The sequence below is a fragment of the Biomphalaria glabrata genome, chromosome 11 (assembly GCF_947242115.1).
Source record: "Biomphalaria glabrata chromosome 11, xgBioGlab47.1, whole genome shotgun sequence".
Taxonomy (NCBI): Eukaryota; Metazoa; Mollusca; class Gastropoda; family Planorbidae; genus Biomphalaria; species Biomphalaria glabrata.
Window position 1 is genome coordinate 9,319,551 of NC_074721.1, and position 13,105 is coordinate 9,332,655.

Here is a 13,105-nt window from a genome sequence, read left to right on the forward strand (position 1 = left end):
TAATGTGTGAAATCTATATTTTTCTTTTTACAAAAGATATTAAAAGGAAATATTTATGGAAAGTTGTTCAGGTTATAATTTCTGTTATGACTGTTGATTTTTTTTTCCATTGATAAATTGGGATCAAATAAAGAATGAATAATGGTCAAATTATTTGAAAGTTTAAAAGTTTTGAAAATTAAAAAAAATCTTATCAAAATAGGTTTTTAGGGATTTAAAAAAAATCAGTACCTTGTTAAAACTGAATTATTGTATTTTTATAATTAACAGTAAAATTGCACGCTAGATTTAATTTCTTAACAATAAAAATGTATAATTAAATTGAACAGCAAGCTAAGTTTAAAAAGCGTAGCATTTATAACATGTACAAAACAAACTGCCTCTGTAAAAAATAACACATGTCTATATAGATATACACTGTATTAACAATCGATAACTTGCGCTACGGCGAACTACAGCCTCGCCGTAACCTTTTGTGTCCTTATTAAGGTGAAGGACGTTGGCGCGAGAAAGAAAACAGATTACTCCGTCCCCAGAGAAGTTCAAACGTTTTTTATGGCTCTGCTTTTCAAGCGGTAGACGCTGCAAACAGAATTTTAGCAAGGTCGAGGACGAACGGTTACAAAAAAAAAAAAAAAAGTTTACATCGCCTGATAGAAGCCGACTGCGTGACTCGCAGTGGCAGTCTTTTTTTTTTCTCTCCCTCTCTCTCCCTAACCTCCATTCCCTTTTTGTTTATAATGAGAGGCGGGGACTGCTAGTTGACGTGAATGAAGAGAGAAAAGGGGGACCAGGGTAGAGGTTGGGGAAAAAAGTGCACGAAGAATGAGGACAAGGGCTAATATTCGCCCCGTCAATTTTGGCAGGCTATTTATTACGAGCAATGCGGGCTGCGGTGCACGGAAGGCAAAACTGAGTTAAAGCAGGTCATCTGTGTGTGTGTGCTAGTTCGTGTTAAGCCTTCGTGTCGCAGCAGTGTGTTGTAGGAATACTCGGCATACTAGGATTATTTTCCTGGGCCGGATAGTAGACGCCAGTAGCAGTTGAAATAAAAAAAAAAAAGGATTTCCTATGCGTAGTATGCAAGAAGATGAGAAAGTCCTGGCATTTAGATATAGATCTAGAAAATCTATATGATTTAGATTAATAGATCTTGATTAATCTTTTAGATTACAGGACTCTTCGATACATAGTGACGCAGATCTAGTCCAGATCCATTTTCTAAATGTTATTTATTGCCAGTAAAAGGAAATTTGAGACTTGTGACATTTGTGTGTGTACATAGAAACTTGATGTCAGTTCTTTATCAATACCATGGATTATTGCTCAGCCTGCTGGAAGACTATGTGTGTATATTGTGATCTAAGTGGAAAGAAATCAACTTAGATTTCAGTGGCATGAAGATCAAAGTCCTGGCATAGGTCTCGACTAGCCTATATTCTAGATGTACAAAAGTGTCGTGGCTAGACTTTAAAGAGATATACCTAGATATGTTTTTAGTGTGAAATATATATATATATTGTAAAACTAGAATCTAGATGTAATCATAATTTAGATTAACTAGATCTACTCTAGGTCTAGGTATCAGAAACAAGTTTGAAAAATCTAATGGCACGTGTCAAATGTGTTATCAATCGTATATGTTGACGTCTTAAGCCCATCATGCGTCAGATTAACATAAAAGGTTAAAAAGAGGATTATTTCGCATGGGATAAGCTGTGGATCATATCTTGACTAGATCTATATCTGTTATGTAGGCATGCTTTGCTCAATTCTGCTGTTGGATTATAAATCGGATTTTCCGAGTATTTGACACGATTTATTACATTCTTTCAACGACAGCATTTATCATTTATTGATGTTGTGAAAATGTGTAGCTGTAATATCTAGATTTCTAGATAGATCTATATAGCTAGTAACAATCTGGATAACTTAGCATTCAGTTGTTGAATATTGAGGATATCTACCAAACTGGCAACTTAGTGATATAGCACAGATCTACATCTAGCATACGCATCAGAAGCCATAATGTGCTAGATCTAGCATTTGTCGGTTCCAGAACCAGTGGCTCAAAGCTTACATATCTCTAGAAGTAGTAATGGCTACCTTGTTTCTAGGTAGGTAGAATAAAAAGCTAGAATCCAGATAATCTAGATCTATAGACATTACTTAATTTAATTCTTGCTATACTATTATTAGACTCTAGTATTATTTACTAGAATCGATGTAGATGGTAGATCTGGCATTCTTGGACTATCACTAGTATCACACACACATATATATATATATATATATATATATATAGAGAGAGAGAGAGAGAGAGAGAGACTATCCCTATATATAAAATAATATATATATATATATATATATATAAAGATATATAGAGACTATATATATATATAGAGAGAGAGACTATATAGAGAGAGATAGAGAGAGATCTATATATATAATATATATCTATATATATATATATAGAGAGAGAGAAATCTATATATAATATAGATCTAGAGACAGAGAGATATTATTATTATTATACATGTTATTAGAGAGAGAGAGATCTAGATCTATATTTCTATTATATATATATATATAGATCTATATTTCTAGATGGATACAGAGAGATAGAGGTCTAGGTTAGTAAGCCTAAAAAGTCTAAACGTTAGACTCTAAAGTATATGAAACATCTAGAAATATAGAATAATATATCTTCTAGATCTAGTCTACTTTAGATCTAGTACTTATGTAGATTCTCTAGATTTAGATTTAATGATTTAATGAAGATAACAGTTTAATTCTACAATCTAGATCTATATTAACTAGATCTATATATAGATATCTAGTTAATCTACCTATTTAGTTTGTGTTTGTTTTTTTTTAGTTTTACATTCTAAATCTAGATCTACATTTCCGTGTAGCCAAACTGGCATAATTGCACAAGTGGCATATAAAAAAAAACATCGACAATGTAGATTATACTATCATACATACAGACGTTACTTCAAAAAAGATGATGATTACTAGATCTAGATCTATAGTTATACTTGTGACAGACTTGTCTATGACTATGATACTCTAGTGACACTCTAGTCTATAGTAGTATGTCTATAGTACTATACAACTACAAATAGACTACACCTAGATAATAATTAAGATTGATATCTATACTTAATACTGTTACTATAGACACTATAGTATAACTGCAGAAAGTAAGGCGTTTGTAGATCTAGATCTATGTATGTCCCACATAGAAATCAAAACCGTTTAACAAATCTTGACATGAATGGTCCTTGGATACCCTACAGTGGCTACAGTAACGTATAGGCCTAATACAAGCTTAAGGCCCTAGGCCTAGTTGTAGAGTTTTGATGATGATCTAGTATCTAGAAATACTATAATAGATTTATAATCATAAAATGATTACCCATCTCATCTGTGTAGATCTACTATATCTACATCATAGATGATAGATCTAGAGTCTTCTAAATCTTATTCAGGATCTAGATCTTATTCTAGTAGTGTCTTGTCTCTAGATAATCATAATATTTTTAATCATAATGTGTGTGTGTGTGTGTATCTAAGGAACAAACCAACTTCACTATCTATAGACTAAATTCTACTAGTGAATTGATCTACTAATAAGCATTTCATTCTGTGCTGTCTCTGTAGTCTCACTCAGCATTAGGCTCAACCATTCTTTTATGTTGTCTTTCTTCCCATCATATTTTGCTTTTTTTTTTTTCTCCTTGTGTTGTATGTTGCACTTCATTACCACTCATGAGGATCTTGTGGCCATGAAAATGATTAGTAGGTCTGGTTTAATATTTTGTTAAGTCATGCATGCCTTCATTTGAGATTTACTCACTGTAGATCTATATGATGTCATGTAATTTCTTAAAGCATCTTAAATCTCATAGTCTATTACTTTTCTTTCCAACTGTGCCATTGAGTCCTATTTCTTATACATACAATCAGATTGTTATAGCCATAGTTTCTTCAGTAGAGCTATATTTTTATAAAGCTTATATCAATTCACTCTGTCTGTCTGGTACAAATCTGCTATACATTATTTCTCCCATTTACACATAATCGAATCAAGTTGAAACTTTGCACAATTATTCATTGTTGATGACACATGAATCAACAAAAATTAAACCAATTAGTTAATTAATTAGTAGTGATGAATCAATTTTGTTTTATAAATAAATAAATCTATAGAAATAGGGGAGATAAATCTTGCAGTAATGATATATATATATATACCCTGACAGTCTGTGAATTGATATGTATGTGTGTATTTAGACCTCTATATGGAAGTAATTATGCAGCTCTTTCCGTTATATAAGCTTTGTTTTGCTTTGTAAAGTATTTATTTCTATATCTAGTTGTGCCGATAATTCCATTGTCTTTTAAAGTATTTATTTCTATATCTAGTTTTAATTCCAAATAGTCATAAGGTTTTCAGTACCACTCCGATTATAGAAATCATTTCAGGTCAGGATTTATCATTTAAGATTGCCTTTGAAAATGTAATGAAAAAATATAGTAAAGTTCCCCTTTCAGGCCATGGGATCTATAGGGCAGATGATGTAAAGGTAAAAAAAAAAAAAAAACTTAATTATTAGATCATTTTAGTGAAATGTTCAGTCTTAAATACTCTGTTGTATTAGACAAAAAATATAAATTTACTTTACACAACTTCATATTTGTGCAATATCTACCTTCATAATGATTGGTATGAAAAATAAAATAAAATATTCATTTATCATAGTATTCTTTCATCAGTGTCATACAATAATGAGTAATGATTTCAGGTAATTTTTTTTGAAGCTGAAAGTCATAGTGCTTCCAGGACATTAGGTCCAGGCAGTTTTTGAATTCCGGCCAACTGTCAGGAGTACTGAGATATTCGCTGGTAAACAAATCTGGTAACTCATCTTTATTAACTATTTACCACAAAAGCAGATTCTTAACATCATCTTCTTTTGAACCATTAGCTTCTATGCAGAAATCAGTTGCATATGAAGTTATTACTACAAAAAATTCATACTAAATTCATTCAGTGTTAGAGTTCTTAATATTAGCCATGATTCATTTATTTGCCTCTTTTCACCAAAATTAATGAGTAATTAATATGCATCTTAGTGAACACATTGACAAGTCTATCTAAATAGTAAAATTTCAAGTTAGATATACATCCTTTTTTCGTTTGGTCTGATTCTTAGTTTGTGATTTCAGTTGATTTTCTGCTTAAATGATGTTTGTGTTTCAAAATACTTAGTAGTCACTGGCCTACATTACGCATGTATTCTTATAATACAATTAGTGCTTGTATATCAGTACTTACCAAGACCTCATCATAAATGTAATCTGCAGTGTTTAATCTTTTTATAGTCATTCTAACGTACAAAGGTTTAATCAACATGTACTTTTCAAACTTGATGAGACACTTAAGAGTCAGAGATAATGCTTATAAGATTACACAACACTGGCAGATGACATTTGTTGTTTTTTTTTTTGCTGGCTATTTAGAACCTCCAGATTAAAGTGCATTGTAAATGAGAGCCAGCTATTTCTGCTCCACGTCCACTTTTTCTCTTTGCTTGTTGGTGTTTTTTTTTTGTTTAAATATTAGAATATTTAAGCTTTTTAATAAAATTCATATACTTTGTATATATATAATAATAATAATAATAATATATATATCAGATGCCCTCTCTTCTTAATTTATTACATTGTTAAATTTAAAAAAAATATGGTTTATAATGTGACCCAGTGCAAAATGTGATATATGTTTTATATAATATATTTTTTTTTAATGATTTAGACATCCCTTTAATTTTCATGTCAGTCTTTATGTGTACTTATGTTGTTAAGACTAAATAATATGTATGGTCAACATGGTGATACATATATTTTTTCTACCTGCTGAACATGTTAATTTACCTTTTTTTTTTATCCTCTTTTGTTTCTATTTTTTGTTTTCAAGCATAAAAGTTGTTATTATTTTATTCCTTTTAAAGGTTTTAACTTCTGGTGAATTTTGATTCTCATAATTCATAGCTTCTTACTTTAATCTAAGAAATTAAATATTGATCTCATGATAAAAAAGTTTGCAAACCAAAAAAAAACAATATAAATATTAAAGCACCTCTAGTGATATTCAGTAGTAGAAAAAGTTGGGCTTTTCTTCTCTTCTTTTTTTTTTTTTTTCGATGACCTGTAGAAAAGAAAATCCTAGTATATCATGATATAAAAAATATTCAAGCCATATAAAAACTATTCAAGCTCTATCTTAAATAGCAAGTGTCGTTAAGCCTCCTGTTGTTATTTTATCTTGACTTTGATGTTTTTTTGAGTCTCACAATATGCATATTGTGCTGATAAGCCTCGTTCATCTGTTAGCTCTCTCTATTTTGTTGTTTTTCAGCTTTAGTAGCAATTTTTTCCCCCTGTCCACTGGTCTAGCTCTATTGTTGACATATTTCTTGAAGATTTGTCAAAAGAAGTCTTTATTCCATTTAACTTAGTTGCAGTGTGATTCTTGAAGTTGGGTGTTTGAAGTAAGAAATTTTCCTTTCAAGTCCTCAAATCTAAGGTCAACAGCTAACAAGGGTGTTTTGTGGCCAGTTTAATGACCGATAGCCTTTACTTTCCCCAACTAATTTTGGATACCCTTTAGAGTTGGGTGGATTTGGGTGTCCTAGAATTCTTGAAGTTCAAATTACTAATCTTGGAGACCCCTCGTTGGGAAATCAAGTGCTTCAGTTCCGCCACCAGGCCCCTAAATTTGGATGTGTATGAGATCTGAATTTTTTAGACATTATTGGTTGGGGGGGGGGGGGGGGCGAATATTAAACTTTTAAAAAAAAAATTGTGTGTGCTAATTAAAACTTGTGCTTCTTTTTGGTTTGTGGTAAGTGATTCACAAATTGTAGAAAACTAAATTAAAATTTTAGCAAGTACTGCACAGCTTTTACAATGTCATAGGACAATTTTGTTATATTTTGTCAGAGACTCTTTCTCCCAGTCTGTCTATCAAACCATTGCAGTTTGTGACATCATTTGACAATCTGTAAATTGTACATTAAAATATTTTTATTACAAACCTATTCAGTAGTTTCAACTGCTACACTACTAAACTTAACTGTGTTTAACAAAAACAACAGCAGCAGCAAATACTTTTGGTTTATAAAAGGCTTTGACTTAAATGCTCATTGCTTCTTAAAGCTTAACATGTAGCACACTGGTCTATAATGGTATGGTGCACTTCTAGCCTTTCATTGGAGAGCCCATATTGGGAGAAGATTGTGATATTCTGTTCTCGACAAATGAAGTGTAGCCTCTAAGCCCTCTAAAAACTAAGTCTACAATATAGTCATTAGTATCTAAGCCCTCTAAAAACTAAGTCTACAATATAGTCATTAGTATCTAAGCCCTCTAAAAACTAAGTCTACAATATAGTCATTAGTATCTAAGCCACCTAAAAACCAAGTCTACAATATAGTCATTAGTATCTGAGCCCTCTGAAAACTAAGTCTACAATATAGTCATTAGTATCTGAGCCCTCTGAAAACTAAGTCTACAATATAGTCATTAGTATCTGAGCCCTCTGAAAACTAAGTCTACAATATAGTCATTAGTATCTGAGCCCTCTGAAAACTAAGTCTACAATATAGTCATTAGTATCTGAGCCCTCTGAAAACTAAGTCTACAATATAGTCATTAGTATCTGAGCCCTCTGAAAACTAAGTCTACAATATAGTCATTAGTATCTGAGCCCTCTGAAAACTAAGTCTACAATATAGTCATTAGTATCTGAGCCCTCTGAAAACTAAGTCTACAATATAGTCATTAGTATCTGAGCCCTCTGAAAAGTCTACAGTAAAGTCATTAGCAAATAAGCCGTCTAAAAACTAAGTCTATGGAAAGCAGTTGTGATGATAAATTTAAAAGTAAAGTTCCCATTTCAGACCTTGCGATCTAGATCTATAGGGCAGATGATGTTAAGATCATCTATTGATAAATTGGGTAATAAATAAACTTTTCTAAAAGGCACGTGTTAAGTGTGATATATTTTTTTTATCAGATCTATTTTTACACATGCAAGCGACTTGCGGAAACAGTGTTGACAGTTTGTGCTTTGAAGTACTAGACAAAAAAAAAAGCTTCAATATGTGACATTTAAAATTGTTAAACCATATGAATGCAAGTCACCAGCACACTATTATCGGGCTATGCATTATGTTCATTATAGTCTCATATCGTTTGTAGATCATGTGACATTGTAAATAGTGCTGACTAATGTTGATATGAATGTTCAAGGCAGCCTCTATTACATACATTGCTTGGTTGATTGTTTTAACTAATGTGCTGAAGCTTTAAAAAAAGGAAAGAAAAAACTTTATTTTTATTTCTTTATTTCCCTTAATTGCTGAGCTAAAAAAAAAATGCCGAGTACTGAAAGGTATTTTTAATAACATGTGTTTTAGCGTAATTAGTGCGATTTAGCTAAACCCTAACACCCAACTCACCAAGGATATAGGCCTATTTATAGCAGCAAACATTTTGTTCCGGGAAGGATTGATCAATTTTAATCTGAAAACTTAAGCCATTAAACGTCTATGGTTGCCCTTATGGCTAACATTTCGATCATTCTCTCCTCCCATGACCTATACAGTGGAACAAGTGACCTATTAAATACTTTTTAAAAAACGCAAATGTTTTTGAGTGCTCTTTCCCTAATTTTTGTTTTCATAAATCAAGTTGCCTTAAGAATGATAAGTCCAACTAAACGACTATATAAAGTTTATTACGTACTATATGTATATATACTAATATATAGTATAATATGTACTATATAAAGTATGATTATAAAGTATTTATGTTTATCCTCATGTTTGTAACATTACTACATTAACTTAACACTCTGGAGTGAACTTTTCTCTGTTCATGCTAGATACTTTACATAAAGATTGTATTTTTGGCTTGTCCTGTCTATCAGTGTCATCAAAGAAGAAGAAAAAAAAGTAGATTTATTAGTTTGTAGTGACTGGTCACACTTGTTCTTGGGCTCGGTATGTACTAATAGCACTAAGTCGTGACCCGGTATGTTATCTCCCCACTCACATATGTAGGCTGTGACATATCAAGATAATATTATGTTGACATTTGTTACCAGTGAAAGTCTGACTTTGCACTGATAGCTGTATATTTTGAACTCTAGACCTTAAGCTGGAAAGCAGTCAGCCCTTTGTTTGAACAGAAACTGTTTCCTCGGCATCACCCGCCTCTAGCCTTCCCTCCCCCCCTATTCTGATCTATTTATTATGTATCCTCACTTTCTTGTAATGGGTTAGATAAACCGGCTTCATTGATTTCACTGGTGGTAGGGGCAAAGGTCATATGTGGGAGGGAATCGAGGAAGAAGTATGTCATTAGTTATTTATACGTCTACAGCAAAATCGATTCTTTAGGGCTTAAAGGTCAGATGGTGGCATGAGAAATACTTGGGGGGTGGCAATCATGGTTTGTTTTGTACATAATTGTGACATATATTTTGAACGGTGATATTGTCAGGAGTTGACAATAGTTTCGGCAAATAAAATATTTATCAAAAATAATGCTTAACCCTGACTTGCATTGGGCTGAAAATTGTGTGGTAAAAAAACCCTCATCATTTCAACTTTGTAAAAGACAAAAAGGGTTGTTGTTTTTTTTTTTAACAGCCTTTCTTAGTATTCTAAGAACTATCGACTAGGCTACACCAGAACTAGATAGGAAAAGCAATAAATAACACATTATTTAAATAAGCGTCTTTGAGAAGTGCAGCGTTAATCAATATCTGTCCATATATTTACTAGGCGTCAACAACCACGTCCTCCTTCCCACATTGAGTCATCGGGTATAAGCATGCATGATTCAACTTAACCCTATTCGTTTTCAGACATACGAAATATATAGATTTATAAATCATTGCCCGTCATTACCGAAGGTTGTTACTATAGTTTATCTTTTCCCGGTCTGCTTAGCATTCTCTTCCCACAACGAAGTACACAGGAAAACGCTAACACGATGTTTTTTGGAAGCTGTGCGTGAAACTATTTAAATTAGGTTCAAGGGTCAACGCAGTAGATGGGTTAGTCTGCGTATGTGTGTTTGCGTAGGATTTGTATCCGTTGATCTCATATTAATTTGTATATATTTACATAAAGTGTGTGTGGGGGGGGATAAACCATCTGTTTTTTTTTTATTCAAATAAAATGTTCATACTCTTTGTAGCATTTTATCACATGAATGAATTAAATAGCCTTTATATGGCAGTGTTAGTAAGCAACATTGATATTACTAATCATTTAAAAGGCGCTAATCTTTGAGGTACAGTACCAGGTTATGATATTAGAATGGTCATTTTGGCTTAAGGTTTCTAAATACTTGTTTTTTTTTGTTGTTTTTTTTATTTATTTATTTTTTACAAAGCCTATATCAACTCTCTCTCTCTCTCTTTCTGTCTGTCTGGGATAAAGCTGAACGTTTGTACAATTATCTCTTTTACCTGACAACACAAAAAATCAATTTAAAAAAAAAATTAGTTAACTATCTATTGGTAATTTATTATTTTGTTTGGTATCTCGGACAAGGGAAAGAAATCGTACTTGACTGAAGTGGTGGTACGAGCTGAATTAGTCCCCTTTACAAGTCGTCGTCTGAGTCCTTGTGAACACAGACACGAAGTACGCCTAGAGTATGGAAACAATACATAACTCTACAATCTTCTGTGTTCATAAGAACTTCACTAGCAGAGTGGTCACAATGTCGTCTTGAGCCACGAGTTCGAATTCAGGTCGCCCCCCCACCCCTTTTTTTTTTTTTTTTACAAATGCTTTTTTTTTTCTATTGTTAGTCTAAATCTATTACAAATTTACTTACATGACTGATCTAAACTTTTTTAAAAGTATTCTTAACTGTTATTTTCTTGTTAAACCACTATTATTTAAGTCATTGAAATAACTGTCCTTGTTTCCTTTTTTTTTTAAATACCTTCTTTAAAGAAAACTTTACGGTAGGGATTTGTGTTTCCCCGTCTCCCAATCTCATTTGCTTGTTAGGGCAACCAGCATAAATGAAACGACAAAGTTATTTCTCTTGATAGAAATTCATAGATTTTTCAACATTTCGTTTCTTTATTTTAAAATATACACTAAACCTAACAAGACGGTAAAAGGAAATTGAAAAAAAAATAAATCTTTCCTAAGTTGTTGTCAGTGACACCCGATAGTCTTCATAAACTAAGCGGCGTCCACTCCTCCAGAAACAGTCGCCCACCTGTGTCACTGTAGGGGCATTGAGCAATGAGTGCGTGTCAGGTGGTGTGACAGTGAAATAGCGGCTAGTCTTCACATTCTGGTGGTACACAACACGATGCTCATTGGTTTAGTATGTATTCTAATTTATATCCAAAGTGTCATTCTCAGGGCTGTTTTTATGTCTATTATTAGCATGGGTGCATCCCACGAGAGTAAATAACAAGAGAGGGGAAACTTGAGCTCCATAACCTTGAGCTCCATAACCTTGCGTCATCCTTACCAACTCATAGTAAGTTGCTCACATACATGAATGTGTTAGCAAGGTCAAGGTCTGTCGTTCACGTATAGCATGGAATTGCCAGTACAACTAAACCGTTGTCTAACATGTTTATTATACAACTTGAGATGACTTGAACAATCTTTTTCAATAGCAAAACTAAATATATTTTTTTTATTAACAATATTGACCAATTCAACTAGAGATGAGATATAGATCTAATAGTAATAAAATAAAATGATATTGAAACAAAATATAACTCAGTACAAAAAAACAACAACACGTCGTTACACTTTAGAATTCTGGAGTCGTTTGGTGTACTTAACACAGCCTACGACAGAGCCGCGTACAAGTCTAATTTAATGCTTTCTCTCTCTCTACAACTAACAGTAAATATTCTATTTCACACACACACACACACATTCATAACAACATTACTGGAAAGTTTCGTGTTTGCTTTTGAAACGTGCAGTCGGGTCATGGGCGACCGTAGACCAAATGGAATAGTGAACCACATTTTGGGACAGTGTAGCCTGGTTAAATTGCTTTCCCTCCACGGTCTCTTAGCTCTTTGAAGCTGTTGACTGCTCAGAGTACATTCTGTATGTAACACAAGACCCTGGCTAACCACTGCCTCCTTCTCCTCGCTATTGTCATCCTGGCTTCATGCAGACGTGACCAATCATCTGTCAACTTCGTTCTTGTATGTTTTTTTTTTTTAAATTCGAGACCACATGCGCTTTCACTAATACACACACGCGCATGGCACCAAATCTGCCTGGACAACAAGATCTAGTCAGATAAAGTGCACGAATGTATTCTAATGAAAATTGCTGTAAAAAAAAATATTGGGAAGTTTCTTTATGCGTGTGAAGATTTCATGTGATCACCTCCTCCGTATTATTGACTGGGTTATTTGCCATATTGGTCGGTATAAGAGAGAGAGAAAGTGAGGGAATCTGAATGGTGGTGACGACTGGTTGGAGTTAGTGTACTTTTAGCCACGCAGCGAGACTTCGATTCTCGCGTTACTTTACTTTTTTTTTTCCCCCATTTGTATGAAGCGCCGGCATTAACATAGGCGCTGATGGGAAAACAGAAGGTCTTAGTGAAATGGGGGGAAAGTGAAGACGGGGGTCGGGGTGGTTTAGACGTATTCACGTATGCTAAATCAGCTACGTCACGGCTCGTACTTTTAGAACGGGAATAACACCAAGAAGGTCACGTCTGACAAGATTAGAATAGGAGACACTGAAACAAAACAAGTTTGGGGGGGGGGGAATACAAAAAATACACAACGAATCTAGCCCATTAGCTCGATTCATACATGTACGTATTTTGTTGTTCATGTCTAAACACGGGCTCGCGAAATGTAGGCCTAAAAGCTCTCCCCACCCAGCACTCGCCATTAATCAGAGAGAATGGATTCGCAAGCTTGTTACATAACGGAATAACCTCTCTGTTGTCTTGCTAATGATGTCATACTGAATATCCTTTCTGTTGTCTTAAAATTGCATGTCATGAC

At 33.4% G+C, this 13,105-nt stretch overlaps 1 protein-coding gene across 1 annotated transcript in view; it reads left to right on the top strand.

Moving 5' to 3' along the window:
- The first annotated feature begins 796 nt into the window (after positions 1-796).
- LOC106054768 (uncharacterized) overlaps positions 797-13,105 on the top strand; it is a 43,548-nt gene continuing 31,239 nt past the window's right edge. Inside the window, exon 1 of the mRNA XM_013210780.2 lies at positions 797-2,117. The gene's annotated coding sequence lies outside the window, so the exon portion shown is untranslated. The remainder of the gene's footprint in view (positions 2,118-13,105) is intronic.